Source organism: Zea mays, chromosome 5 (assembly GCF_902167145.1).
Source record: "Zea mays cultivar B73 chromosome 5, Zm-B73-REFERENCE-NAM-5.0, whole genome shotgun sequence".
Lineage (NCBI taxonomy): Eukaryota > Viridiplantae > Streptophyta > Magnoliopsida > Poales > Poaceae > Zea > Zea mays.
The window spans coordinates 102,921,950-102,937,426 of record NC_050100.1 but is presented as its reverse complement, the minus strand read 5'-3'; the positions used below and the strand labels follow the sequence as shown (position 1 = coordinate 102,937,426).

General features: G+C 49.0%; 1 pseudogene; it reads left to right on the top strand.

Moving 5' to 3' along the window:
* Nucleotides 1-404: 404 nt before the first annotated feature.
* On the top strand, nt 405-14,697 carry LOC118471952 (protein NARROW LEAF 1-like; annotated as a pseudogene).
* The last annotated feature ends 780 nt before the right edge of the window (nt 14,698-15,477 follow it).

Below are 15,477 nucleotides of genomic sequence, written 5' to 3'. Positions count from 1 at the left end.
CTTGGAAATGCTCTAACTTAACTGTTAGAGAGTCTATTGGAATGAGATGATATATATAGAGTTTAACTTTTATGGAGAGTTAAATAAATAGTCAAATATGGAGTAAAAATAAGAGGGTCTATTGGAGATGCTCTAACAACTATTGGCTAAAACAGATTAACCGCTTATTACTAGGATGTACTAATATATTTAGATTACTAGGTAAGTGCCCGTGCGTTGCAACGGAGATATATAATATCACGGTAACTTATATACAAAATGTGTGTTATACTATTATGAGAAAATATTTCATAATCCATTGGTGATCCTGGTCATACATAAATTTTGTTGTTTTAATCTAATTGTTTCACCACTACATTGCAACCATCAGTATCATACCGACTTCGATATATGTCACGATTTCCATGGTCTCATCATTGGAGAGCACGCCCCACGCCTGCCGGAAGAAGTTCTCTCGTACATCGTCAGTCATCAGGCACGTACTACCATACGCGCTTGCTCAAACAAAAAAGCAATTATGTGTGTTTGCGAAGAGAATTAAAGGCAGACCAGCACAAAAAGCTACCCCGACGGTGGGGAGTATGACGAACTGATCATTGCTACCGGTCCTCCTGTGCGTCACCTCCGGCACCGAGATGATGCCACAGTCTATGATAGTAGTCGTCGAACGTTCGCGACATATCGAGTACCGATGACTCTTGGTTGGGCTGCCAGACGAAGTGCACCTCGGGCTCATCAGCAAGATAGTACACCTGGTCGTTGCATACACGGTGCACTACTCCTCTATATACATCATGTTCGAGGACACTCACACAACGTCAGCAACGACCGTCGTCCGAGCGCACAAGAATTTATGACCGGTCAATAGCGACTTACATGGCAGATTGGGCTTCAAATGGACGATAAGCTGGATGACGTGATGGCGTCGTCGTTGGATGCGGTGCCCAGGACAACCCGAGAGTCGCCGACGTTGGCAACGACCATGAGGTCCCTATGCTTGACGATGGACAACGCGGTACAGCTGCTCTGGACCGAGTCCAAGCGGCGGCTGCGTCGGAGCTTATCATACATAGCGGCTCATGCGGCCACGTAGGAATGCTTCTAGAGGTCGAACTGGCAGTTGTCAAGCTTCTTCTCATCGTCGATGAGCAACGCTAACGTGAGCGCCTCCTGCTAGTGGTGTTTGTTCGGGGTTTCCAAGCAAAAAACATGGATTCATCCTTGGCGTTGGTTTATAAAATTGGCTCATAAGTCATATCCATGGAAAAAATATTATGGAGAATAAATGTCACGCATGCAAAAAAAGGAATTTAAGTTGAAAATATTGTTCAAACAAAAGAAATTGCATGCAAGACTCTTCTTTAAATACTACTTCTTCCATCCAAAAATATAATTCAAGAATCTCGGTGATACTTATCTACTACTACGCATTGTGCAAGGGTAGTATGGTAGGCTTGGAAGAGATTTAGTAGATATTTTCCTGTCATAGACATAAACACACATGTGGTGTAGCGGTAGCTACTGCTCACATTTGCCTAAGAAGAGGTTGCGGGTTTAAATCTCCTTGGGGTCATTTGTGTTTTTTAATTTTTAGGTAGATGTGGGCTGTACGTGGAAATGAGAATGAGAATGGGTTTTACGGGGAGGGGGAAATGAGAAAGACAGAACACGAAATGACAGAACATGGAATGATGGCAGACTACTCTTACAGTCTTAATAAGTAGTAGCGATTTTAGAACGAATGCACGAAACGTTACAATATGACATGGCAACTTAGGTGTAAACGAGAGGTTCCAGTTCTGTAAAACTGAGTTGCGGAGAAACATAATTTTCTGCATGTGACTACGAGGTGCGTCTAGTGTCAAGTGTGTGCTTGCTAGTAATCATTACCCAATTTATTTGGAGCTTGTATCTTGATTTCCCGAGGAATAGGCGTCTAGTGTCAAGTGTGTGCTTGCTAGTAATCATTACCCAATTTATTTGGAGCTTGTATCTTGATTTCCCGAGGAATAGGCGAATAGCATCAGATCGGCAGAGACGCGAACTGCAGGCCAACCTTCCTGTCAGGATCAACTGGAACGTTGGTGCCAACATTCAGCATTGCACATGGGCCAAGGATTGAACTCTGAAGTGTGAACTACAACCATCTTGATGGGCTCGGCCTGAAGCCCACAAATCGGGATACCAGAATGGGCCGACCCAGTACACGATTTGCTGGACACTCCCACCGATTAATTCCACCTTGGTTGCTCGATTGAGCAGAAGCCGGCTTAAATGTTCAGCTCTAGAGCCTCACAGCACGACCTTACTTGAACATATTCTGTTTTATAGGATCATACCGTTGCATCCTTGATTAATAAAGAGGCAAGAACTTAAGTACATGCTCTTTTTATTTTTTGTAATTTTTTTAAGCGTTGTTCGTTCTGCAATTGAAGGGGGGAATTTATGCACAATGCAGACTGTCAACGCTTCAGGCTCTTTTTATTTTGTACTGCAAGTGTTTTTCAACGTTGTGTTCTGCAATTGAAGGGGGGAATTTGAGCACAATGCAGACTGTCAACGTTTCTGTAACGCCCTGAATTTGGGGGTAGAATTTTTTTTCTTCTTTTCTCTCACCAAATTCAGGCGATACCCTTTTCTTTTCTCGTTCCCTCGCTAAACCTTGACCTTTTCCAAAGTTATAGCGAGACTTGGTTTGGATTTTCCCGTGTAAAGAAAAACCCTAAATTACTTTATGTTTTTTGATGCACCATGCCGAACCATGCATTCTTCGATTGCTTAGAAATGTAAGTGCATTCATCTAGGAAGATCGGATTTCGAAAAGGAGAAAAACCCTTTTCTCCCTTTCTTTCTTTTTCTTTTTCTTTCTCTCTCCCCTCTTTTTTCTCTCTCCCGCGCCGTGGGCCGCCCCTGGCAGGCCCAGCCGCCCCCCCCCCCCCCCCCCGCGCGCGCGCCCCCTTTGGGCCCATTGGCCCAGCCGCCCCCTCCCTTTCCCCCAATTCCCCCAAAATCCCTCTCCCTCCCTCTCATTCTCTCTCTTCCCCACCCCAGCCGCCGCCCCCTGCCCTAGCCGCCGCCCCCTGCAACTCGGCCGCCCCCTGCAGCTCGGCCGCCCCGTCTCCGTCCCCGGTGAGCCCTCCCCTCTCCCTTCCCTCTCCCCTCCCCTCCCTCTCCCCGGTCAGGCCGCCGCCCGGCCCAACCGCCCCTGCCCGCGCGCCCAGCCGCCGCTCGGCCGCCCCTGTGGCCGCCCGGCTCGGCTGCCCCCGTGGCCGCCCGGCTCGGCCGCCCCTGTGGCCGCCCGGCCTCGGCCGCCTCGGCCCCGGCCCAACCGCCCGCCCGCCCCTGCCCAGCCGCCCCTGCGCGCCGCCGGCTCGGCCGCCCCCTGGCCGGTTCAACCGCCCCCCTTTTATTTTTTTTATTTTATTTTCTTTCATTACTGTTACTTATTTTATTTTAGGTAGGTTAATCATTGTTCATGTTATTGAAATAGGAAACTTAATTTAGAATTTCGTTATGCTAGTTAATTCATATAATCAATTGTTTATCCGGTTCAATGTTGGTCAACTAAAAATGACTAGGTTTCCATTAGTGCATATAACTAAATTCTTTTGTTAGAACCAATTGTAACTAATCATTAGTGCATAAGCTTTAACCCCCCCCCCCCCCCCGCGAGACCTTTTCCCGTTTCTTTCTAACCATAATGAATGCGATATCGAATGTCATACTTGATGCATATTCACTTTATTTGTTCCCTTGTATGATGTACTGTTTGTTTCCCAATTTGAATGGATGGATGTATGTATGCTTGCAATCGCATAGAGAACGATCCGGTCGAAGAGCCCGAGGAACTCGCAGGAGAAGCCCCTGAGCAGCAGTCGTTTGGTGGAGGCAAGTGTCCCTTGACCTATCTCTGTCCTATTCATTATTTAATTCACCTCCCGCTTTACACATTTATGCCTAAGGATTGACTAGCTTTTGTTAACCATGTCCTTGTTCACCTATTTGGGTTGGATTATTACTGTTTAGCTTTATGCTATTGCTCAACTATAATCAATGAACATGATGAGATTATCTATGATACGTTGTTTTCCCTTCTCTTATTATGATGTTATACTTGTGGTCTTCAAGGGGGCTCGAGCGGTTTCTCGAGTGCCTCTCCGTAAGGACCTGTTCTATGGATGACCGCCCGGGAAAACAGTGCAACCATGAGGGTGGAATGGGATGCCCTTAGCTGAATAATTAGAGGATCCAGGGTGTAGTTCACTTAGCCGTCGTGCCGTCAATGGGGCTCGGTGTATGCGGCTCGCTCTGCCAAGTTTGGGTTCGCCCCTTGGGGAGGAGTGCGGTGCATTTAGGAAACCTAACGGGTGGCTACAGCCCCGGGGAATCTTTGTAAAGGCTACGTAGTGATGCCCTGCTGGGTCACCTTGGTAGTGATCAATGGAGAGTCATGATCTCCGGGCAGAAAGGGAATCACGGCTTGTGGGTAAAGTGCACAACCTCTGCAGAGTGTTTGAAAACTGATATATCAGCCGTGCTCGCGGTTATGAGCGGCCAAGGGAGCTCCAGTGATTAGTGGTACTTGATCGGAGATACTTTGGTACAGGTGGTTATGAGATTGATGGTTTCGGTTATGACTATGGTGCTGGTAAGTGGTATTCTTTCCGTTTGGAAAGGGTACATCGGGTTAATAACTTGGGTTAATGCTAAAACTTGGCTTTCTACTAGTAAGTAATAATCTGACCAACTAAAAGCAACTGCTTGACTTATCCCCACATACAGCTAGTCCACTACAGCCAAACAGGATGCTTGCTGAGTATGTTGATGTGTACTCACCCTTGCTCTACACACCAAACCCCCCCCATCCCCAGGTTGTCAGCATTGCAACCACTGCTCAGGCGAAGATGAAGCTGTGGAAGGAGACTTCCAGGAGTTCCAAGACTACGACGAGTTCTAGGTGTGGGTTAGCGGCAACCCCCAGTCGGCTGCCTGTGAAGGCCGCGGTTATCTACGTTTCTTTTCCGCACTTTGATTTATTGTAAGAACTATATGGACGTCTCAGACGTATGATGTAAATCAACTATTTCCCTTCTTAATACTATTTTGAGCACTGTGTGATGATGTCCATGTTATGTAACTGCTGTGTACGTGAATAACTGATCCTGGCACGTACATGGTTCACATTCGGTTTGCCTTCTAAAACCGGGTGTGACATAAGTGGTATCAAAGCCATGCTGACTGTAGGACCGCTAACCTAGAGTAGAATGGTCGTTCTAAGGACTATAGACCTCTGTCCCTGCCTTGACTTTGATATCCCTTCAAAAGTTGGTCATACCGACCAAACCTATGTTCTACTATATATTATACCTTGCTGAAAATCATGTTTTATTCTAATCCTTCATTTACTTATGATTCATTATTTGCTGGTCATATTAATTCTGTTCTCACCCTTTTGCTTGCGATGTCTTTTGTAGATGGCTCGACTTAGACACACTGCACGAAAGTCAGTCATCCCCTTCTTACCCTCCCGCCTTGCTGAGCGTCCGCTTCGCCGTCCCGTGGCCGGACAGTCCAGCCACTTGGAGAGACTGCACCACCGCCTGCATGAGGAGCAGGAACGTCGACGACAGGAGCAGCAGAGCTCTTCCTTCTCGCTCCACCAGGAGATAGAGTCTGTGAGGAGCTGCTCCCCTGTGCTTCCTCTGGAGGCGTCCCCCTGCACCACCACTGGGCGCCCCAGCTTCTGGAGTGGCTGCTGGAGGAGACCCAGACGACAGAGATGGCGACGACAGCTCGAGCCACGACACCGACTTCTCTGCTAACCCTGAGCCGGAAGGATGGGTTGCTCGACCCATCACTCGCGACGCTGCTCGCGGGTGTCACTTCCACGATGCGCTCGACACCCTGCTACGTCGGGCATTTAACCGACATACTTGGTCCGTCGAGTATCGCTGTGTGGTCTACCAGCACAGTCGCGGGGTTTACCCGGACCGCTGGGAGGCAACCTGTTTGGTGCGCTGCCCGGAGAACAGTCTCCAGGGTGCGGAGGCCTGCTCAGAGCACTATTCTATCTCTGAGCGGGACTCAGCTGAGGCAGCCATGCAAGATGCTGCACGGCGTGCGCTTTCGCACTACTGCTCGGTTTTCGGTGGGGCAGCTGACGGTCTTGACCTGAAGTATTACCCCCGCCGTCCATCTGGCAGCACAGGAGGCGTGATTGTCTCACCTGTTGGTGAGGGCAATCCTAGGTTGAGCAGCACAGTCAACCTAGCCGCCGTGCTAAACACGGAGCTGGACCATGCATTAGACGAGCTGAGTAGGGCTCGTGCTGAGATCGCCCTGCTGCGGGCTGAGCGCGCGGAACGTCGTCACCTGGACGGTGGTTCCCCCGCTCCCGTCGGGACTCAGCACCCGTACCGCTCACCTCAGCGTGGACACCAGTCTTATGGCAATCTCGACTGCAAGACCAAGATAACTCTAGAACCATAGATCGTTAGAGTTGGATCTTGTAATTAATACGAAATATATACATAGAAGCTACAGTCTTAGCGTTAGTCTCGCTCTTAGTTAGTCTTAGTTAGACAGGGTAGTTTGCTATATCCTGTGCATCTATGTTTGTCCTGATGAACTATGTTTGGTTTGGATCTTTGTAATGACTGTCACCAGAGTGTGGGTATCCCCTGCATTTTGGTTTACCTATTATGTTAATGGAGTTAGTTATATAGTTGGGAAAACCTTTTATTCCAATTTCCTCCTTATCTGAGAAGCTGTGTGGTCTGTGTTGGAGATCAGTGAAGATGCCCATCTGTTCAGTGCTGTTGAAGAATTCTATACTCTTTTCTTATGCTGCAAGATTTGCCAGATCAGTTCTGATGTGTGGTTGCATTCTGCAGATGTCAGAGAACATGCGCAGAGGAGGAAGACGTGCTCAGCAGGAGCGAGCCGCTCAACAGGAGGAAGTGCCCCAGCAGTAGCACCTGCCGCCCCCGCCCCCGATGTCCATCGAGCAGATGTTTCTGATGCAGACTCAGGCAGTTCAAGCCATCGGTCAGACTTTGGCCGCCATTCAGCAGCAGCAGCAGCAACAGCAGCAGGCCCCACCTCAGCCTCAGATGCCTCAGATGCCCAGAGACAAGCGTGCTGAATTCATGAGAGGTCATCCACCAACGTTTGCTCACTCTTCTGACCCCATGGATGCTGAAGACTGGCTGCGCACTGTGGAGCGGGAGTTGCATACCGCTCAGTGCGATGACAGGGAGAAAGTTCTGTATGGCCCCCGTCTGTTGAGAGGAGCGGCCCAGTCATGGTGGGAGTCCTACCTCGCCACCCATGCCCACCTTGACGCCATCACCTGGGAAGAGTTCAGAGGAAGCTTTCGTCAGTACCATGTTCCTGCAGGTCTGATGACAGTGAATAAGGAGGAGTTCCTGGCCCTCAAGCAAGGGTCATCGTCTGTCAGTGAATACCGGGACAGATTTCTGCAGTTGTCTCGCTATGCTCCTGAAGATGTCAACACCGACGCCAAGCGACAGTACCGTTTCCTGAGAGGCTTGGTTGACCCTCTGCAATACCAACTGATGAATCACACCTTCCCGACATTCCAGCACCTGATTGACAGAGCAATCATGACAGAGAGGAAGCGTAAGGAGATGGAAGATCGTAAGCGCAAGATCAGTGGACCCCAGCCTGGAAGCAGCAATCGTCCTCGTTTCTCAGGCAATCAACCTCAGCAGTTCAGGCAGAACCAGCGTCCACCTCAGCAGCATCAGCAGTTCCAAAGGCAGTATCCTCAGCACCAGTACCAGAACCGTCAGAGCAATCAGTCAGGAGGTCAGTTTCAGAGGCAGAATCAGCAGGCACCTCGTCTTCCTGCCCCAGCAAACCAGCAGAACAATCAGGCAGCACCAGCTCAGGTTGGAAATAGAGCATGTTTCCACTGTGGAGAGCAAGGCCACTGGGTGATGCAATGTCCGAAGAAGGCAGCCCAGCAGCAGTCAGGCCCCAATGCCCCAGCAAAGCAGAATGTGCCTCAGCCTGGAGCAGGCAATCGCTCTCAGCCGCGCTATAATCATGGAAGGCTGAACCACTTGGAGGCTGAAGCAGTTCAGGAGACCCCCGGCATGATAGTAGGTATGTTCCCAGTCGACTCCCATATTGCAGAAGTGTTATTTGATACTGGAGCAACGCATTCTTTCATTACTGCATCATGGGTAGAAGCACATAATCTTCCAATTACTACCATGTCAACCCCCATTCAAATTGACTCAGCCGGTGGTAGAATTCGAGCCGATAGCATTTGTTTGAATATAAGTGTGGAAATAAGGGGGATAGCGTTTCCCGCCAACCTTATAGTAATGGGTACTCAGGGAATAGATGTCATCCTAGGGATGAATTGGCTAGATAAGTATCAGGCAGTTATCAGTTGTGATAAAAGGACCATCAAGTTGGTGTCCCCACTAGGAGAGGAAGTGGTGACCGAGTTAGTCCCGCCTGAGCCAAAGAAAGGAAGTTGTTATCAGACAGCTGTTGATAGCAGTGAAGCAGACCCAATTGAGAGTATCAGGGTTGTGTCCGAGTTCCCAGATGTGTTTCCAAAGGACCTACCGGGTATGCCACCAGAGCGGAAAGTTGAGTTTGCTATAGAGCTTCTTCCTGGAACCGCCCCTATCTTCAAGAGAGCTTACAGAATATCTGGACCAGAGTTGGTTGAACTTAAGGAGCAGATTGACGAGTTGTCAGAGAAAGGTTACATCCGGCCAAGCACCTCGCCTTGGGCCGCCCCTGTCTTGTTCGTGGAAAAGAAAGATGGCACCAAAAGAATGTGTATCGATTATCGAGCTTTGAATGAGGTCACGATCAAGAACAAGTATCCCTTGCCCAGAATAGAAGATCTGTTCGACCAGTTGAGAGGAGCCAGTGTGTTCTCCAAGATTGATCTGAGGTCAGGTTATCATCAGCTCAGGATCCAACCTTCGGACATTCCGAAGACGGCATTCATTTCCAAGTATGGTTTGTATGAGTTCACAGTGATGTCTTTTGGTTTGACCAATGCGCCAGCATTCTTCATGAACTTGATGAACAGTGTATTCATGGATTACCTTGATAAGTTTGTGGTGGTATTCATTGATGACATTCTGGTTTATTCTCAAAGCGAAGAAGAGCATGCAGATCATTTGAGGATGGTATTGCAGAGATTGCGAGAGCACCAGTTGTATGCAAAGTTGAGCAAGTGTGAATTCTGGATCAATGAAGTCCTGTTCTTGGGTCACATAATCAACAAAGAAGGATTGGCTGTGGATCCGAAGAAAGTGGCAGATGCTTTGAGCAGAAAGAGTCAAGTCAATCTGATGGTCGCTCGTCCGATGCCTTATGAGTTGGCCAAGGAGTTTGACAGGTTGAGTCTCGGATTTCTGAATAATTCGCGAGGAGTCACAGTCGAGTTGGAACCTACCTTGGAGCGCGAAATCAAAGAAGCGCAGAAGAATGATGAGAAGATCAGTGAGATCCGGAGACTGATTCTAGAAGGCAAAGGCAAAGATTTTCGAGAAGATGCAGAAGGCGTGATATGGTTCAAAGACCGCTTGTGTGTTCCCAATGTCCAGTCTATTCGGGAGTTGATTCTTAAGGAAGCTCATGAGACAGCCTATTCGATTCACCCTGGCAGTGAAAAGATGTATCAGGATCTGAAGAAGAAATTCTGGTGGTACGGAATGAAGAGGGAAATCGCAGAGCATGTGGCTATGTGCGATAGTTGTCGAAGAATTAAGGCGGAGCACCAGAGACCTGCTGGATTGTTGCAACCGTTGCAGATCCCTCAGTGGAAATGGGATGAAATCGGTATGGATTTCATAGTCGGATTGCCTCGCACTCGAGCCGGCTACGATTCCATTTGGGTAGTAGTGGACCGCTTAACCAAGTCAGCCCACTTCATACCTGTCAAGACCAACTACAGCAATGCAGTATTGGCAGAATTGTATATGTCTCGGATCGTTTGTCTTCATGGTGTGCCAAAGAAGATAGTGTCAGACAGAGGAACACAGTTCACCTCTCATTTCTAGCAACAGTTGCATGAAGCCTTGGGCACACATCTGAATTTCAGTTCAGCTTATCATCCGCAGACAGATGGCCAGACCGAAAGGACCAATCAAATCCTTGAAGATATGTTGAGAGCCTGTGCGTTGCAAGATCAGTCCGGATGGGACAAGCGATTGCCTTATGCAGAGTTTTCCTATAACAATAGCTACCAGGCCAGTTTGAAGATGTCACCATTTCAGGCGCTTTATGGAAGGAGTTGCAGAACTCCGTTGCAATGGGATCAGCCCGGAGAAAAGCAAGTGTTTGGGCCAGACATTTTGCTTGAAGCCGAAGAGAACATCAAGATGGTCCGAGAGAATCTGAAGATAGCGCAATCGAGGCAGCGAAGCTATGCAGACACAAGAAGAAGAGAGCTGAGTTTTGAAGTCGGAGACTTTGTCTATCTGAAAGTGTCACCGATCAGAGGAGTCAGAAGATTCGGAGTGAAAGGCAAGCTAGCACCCCGCTACATTGGTCCGTATCAGATCCTTGCAAGACGTGGAGAAGTGGCCTATCAGCTCAGTTTGCCCGAGAATTTGTCTGTTGTGCATGATGTCTTTCATGTGTCTCAGTTGAAGAAGTGCTTGCGTGTGCCAGAAGAGCAGTTGCCAGTGGAAGGTCTTGAAGTCCAGGAGGACTTGACCTACGTTGAGAAACCAGTGCAAATCCTTGAGGTTGCAGACAGAGTCACCCGAAGGAAGACCATCAGAATGTGCAAAGTCAAATGGAATCATCACTCTGAGGAAGAAGCAACCTGGGAGCGTGAAGACGATCTGATGGCTAAATACCCTGAGCTCTTTGCTAGCCAACCCTGAATCTCGAGGGCGAGATTCTTTTAAGGGGGATAGGTTTGTAACGCCCTGAATTTGGGGGTAGAATTTTTTTTCTTCTTTTCTCTCACCAAATTCAGGCGTTACCCTTTTCTTTTCTCGTTCCCTCGCTAAACCTTGACCTTTTCCAAAGTTATAGCGGGGCTTGGTTTGGATTTTCCCGTGTAAAGAAAAACCCTAAATTACTTTATGTTGTTTGATGCACCATGCCGAACCATGCATTCTTCGATTGCTTAGAAATGTAAGTGCATTCATCTAGGAAGATCGGATTTCGAAAAGGAGAAAAACCCTTTTCTCCCTTTTCTTTCTTTTTCTTTTTCTTTCTCTCTCCCCTCTTTTTTCTCTCTCCCTCGCCCTGGGCCGCCCCTGGCCGGCCCAGCCGCCCCCCCCCCCCCCCCCCCGCGCGCCCCCTTTGGGCCCATTGGCCCAGCCGCCCCCTCCCTTTCCCCCAATTCCCCCAAAATCCCTCTCCCTCCCTCTCATTCTCTCTCTTCCCCACCCCAGCCGCCGCCCCCCTGCCCTAGCCGCCGCCTCCTGCAGCTCGGCCACCCCCTGCAGCTCGGCTGCCCCGCCGCTCGGCCGCCCCGTCTCCATCCCCGGTGAGCCCTCTCCCCTCCCCTCCCTCTCCCCTCCCCTCCCTCTCCCCGGTCAGGCCGCCGCCCGGCCCAACCGCCCCTGCCCACGCGCCCAGCCGCCACTCGGCCGCCCCTGTGGCCGCCCGGCTCGGCCGCCCCATGCCCGCCTGGCTCGGCCGCCCCTGTTACCGCCCGGCCTCGGCCGCCCCGGCCCCGGCCTAACCGCCCGCCCGCCCCTGCCCAGCCGCCCCTGCGCGCCGCCGGCTCGGCCGCCCCCGCCCCTACCCCGGGCCGGTTCAACCGCCCCCTGGCCGGTTCAACCGCCCCCCCCCCCCCCCCTTTTTATTTTTTTATTTTATTTTCTTTCATTACTGTTACTTATTTTATTTTAGGTAGGTTAATCATTGTTCATGTTATTGAAATAGGAAACTTAATTTAGAATTTCGTTATGCTAGTTAATTCATATAATCAATTGTTTATCCGGTTCAATGTTGGTCAACTAAAAATGACTAGGTTTCCATTAGTGCATATAACTAAATTCTTTTGTTAGAACCAATTGTAACTAATCATTAGTGCATAAGCTTTAACCCCCCCCCCCCCCCCCCCCCCCGCGAGACCTTTTCCCGTTTCTTTCTAACCATAATGAATGCGATATCGAATGTCATACTTGATGCATATTCACTTTATTTGTTCCCTTGTATGATGTACTGTTTGTTTCCCAATTTGAATGGATGGATGTATGTATGCTTGCAATCGCATAGAGAACGATCCGGTCGAAGAGCCCGAGGAACTCACAGGAGAAGCCCCTGAGCAGCAGTCGTTTGGTGGAGGCAAGTGTCCCTTGACCTATCTCTGTCCTATTCATTATTTAATTCACCTCCCGCTTTACACATTTATGCCTAAGGATTGACTAGCTTTTGTTAACCATGTCCTTGTTCACCTATTTGGGTTGGATTATTACTGTTTAGCTTTATGCTATTGCTCAACTATAATCAATGAACATGATGAGATTATCTATGATACATTGTTTTCCCTTCTCTTATTATGATGTTATACTTGTGGTCTTCAAGGGGGCTTGAGCGGTTTCTCGAGTGCCTCTCCGTAAGGACCTGTTCTATGGATGACCGCCCGGGAAAACAGTGCAACCATGAGGGTGGAATGGGATGCCTTTAGCTGAATAATTAGAGGATCCGGGGTGTAGTTCACTTAGCCGTCGTGCCGTCAATGGGGCTCGGTGTATGCGGCTCGCTCTGCCAAGTTTGGGTTCGCCCCTTGGGGAGGAGTGCGGTGCATTTAGAAAACCTAACGGGTGGCTACAGCCCCGGGGAATCTTTGTAAAGGCTACGTAGTGATGCCCTGCTGGGTCACCTTGGTAGTGATCAATGGAGAGTCATGATCTCCGGGCAGAAAGGGAATCACGGCTTGTGGGTAAAGTGCACAACCTCTGCAGAGTGTTTGAAAACTGATATATCAGCCGTGCTCGCGGTTATGAGCGGCCAAGGGAGCTCCAGTGATTAGTGGTACTTGATCAGAGATACTTTGGTACAGGTGGTTATGAGATTGATGGTTTCGGTTATGACTATGGTGCTGGTAAGTGGTATTCTTTCCGTTTGGAAAGGGTACATCGGGTTAATAACTTGGGTTAATGCTAAAACTTGGTTTTCTACTAGTAAGTAATAATCTGACCAACTAAAAGCAACTGCTTGACTTATCCCCACATATAGCTAGTCCACTACAACCAAACAGGATGCTTGCTGAGTATGTTGATGTGTACTCACCCTTGCTCTACACACCAAACCCCCCCCATCCCCAGGTTGTCAGCATTGCAACCACTGCTCAGGCGAAGATGAAGCTGTGGAAGGAGACTTCCAGGAGTTCCAAGACTACGACGAGTTCTAGGTGTGGGTTAGCGGCAACCCCCAGTCGGCTGCCTGTGAAGGCCGCGGTTATCTACGTTTCTTTTCCGCACTTTGATTTATTGTAAGAACTATATGGACGTCTCAGACGTATGATGCAAATCGACTATTTCCCTTCTTAATACTATTTTGAGCACTGTGTGATGATGTCCATGTTATGTAACTGCTGTGTACGTGAATAACTGATCCTGGCACGTACATGGTTCGCATTCGGTTTGCCTTCTAAAACCGGGTGTGACAGCTTCTCTCAATTTTAAAGGAGCAGATATTTCGCTTGTTTCACCATTAGCAAAGATAGAAATTTTAAGTACACAGTTTGCTTGTTTAAAGTTGCTTCTTAATCAGTGACTGGATGTGAATCTGCAATGTGGGACACATTAGTGTCGAGTCATCCTGATTATTTCTACTTGATCTACAGGATATAATCTTCTATGAAAGGGATCCTACATAAATATCTTTTGGTAACTGACTCTACTGGATATGTCTAAATTTTAAGGTTATAGATCTGCAGTGTCCACTTAATAGGGAGGCGAGTATGCAAAATCGGCAGAAGTTCTGGCCACACGACTGGAACTGTGATGGCTTATGCCCTTGAGTACAATTACCAGAAAGGAATAAGCTTCTTCACTGACCTCCTTGTCGTCAGTGAGAACCGCCAAACATTTGATCTAGAAGGTGATAGTGGAAGCCTCATTATCCTAACTAGCCAGGACAGCGAGAAGCCGCGTCCCATCGGGATAATGTGGGGTGCCACAGCAAACCGTGGGAGGCTAAAGCTTAGGTGTGACCATGGCCCTCAAAATTGTACCAGTGGAGTTGATCTTGGCCACCTTCTGGATCGTCTTGAACTTGATCTTATCATAACCAGCGAATCACTCAAAGGTTCGGCATTTTCCTTGCTTTCAGTCATATATGTGTTTTACTCGTTTTTGCATCCCTTTTCAGATACTGGAAAATCCACTATGATGTACGCTTCTGTTGCTTTTTGTTCCATGACAGATAACTAACATAATTTATCCTCGATAAAATGTCGTGCAGCAGCAAAGGCGCGCGTTGGTGGCTGTAGCTAATTCTGCTGCTGGGGAGTCGTCGATAGCAACAGCTCCCGTCCTAGAAGAGGTGTAGGATATCTTCGAGCCTCTGGGGATCAAGATTGAGCAGCTGCGTCGGCACGACATTTCGGCCTTTGAAGGGGAGGAGGCATCTGGGATCGATGTGGAAGAGCGCCAGTTCATCTCAACCTTTGTGGCAGGTCCCCTGTGCGTGATGACCAGGGTGCTCCAAGGCAAATTGCGAACCTGAACAATCCGTCAGAGGAAGAGCTCGCCATGTTGCTGCACCTAGGCGACCAGTAGCCCAAGCGGCTTCGCAGACACAGAATCCGACCTCGACTGGAAACGGTGAAGCGCTCATTTCAGTGTGTCTACATCGAAGAGTCACAAGTAGTCCGAAGAAGGTCACCTGTAGTTCAGCAAACTGAACCTGCAGTAGTAGCTTAGACCAGCAGCTTCCTGGCACAAATATTATAATGAACTATGCTGAAACTTGATTCAGCACTTACATGATTTGGGTGGTATTCCCTTCAGTTTTGTTGTGCTCGTGAAGACTTTAATATGTACAATGTTGAGTCCCTGTATCAAAACAATGCAGGTAGTGAAGGTTCCTTGTTCAGCGCGAGCAGATTTTCCTTGTTCAGCGCGAGCAGATTTTCATCCACTTTTGTTGTATAGGTCTGAAGGGAATGAAGTGTCTCTGGATGCATCTACAAGAAAACATACCACAGAGGCACCATCGAGCTCAGGCACAACGAGTGCAAGGAGGGAAGGATGTCTCACGGAGTTGGTAGTTTCTGAGAGGCGCCCTTCGTGTAGGTGGCGTCGGTGGCCGCGGAGGGCGGGAACATGCGGAGCACGGAGGTCGACAACGCTGCCGCGGCGTGGGACTACTCGCTGGAGTCGTAGAACATGGCGGAAGAGGACACGTTCTTGGATGCCGGGGCCGGCGGGTGAGGGAGGCGCTCGACGACCTCGTCGAGGACGGGGACCAACACGTCGTCTGCAAGCTCGAAGTTGGTGGTGGCAT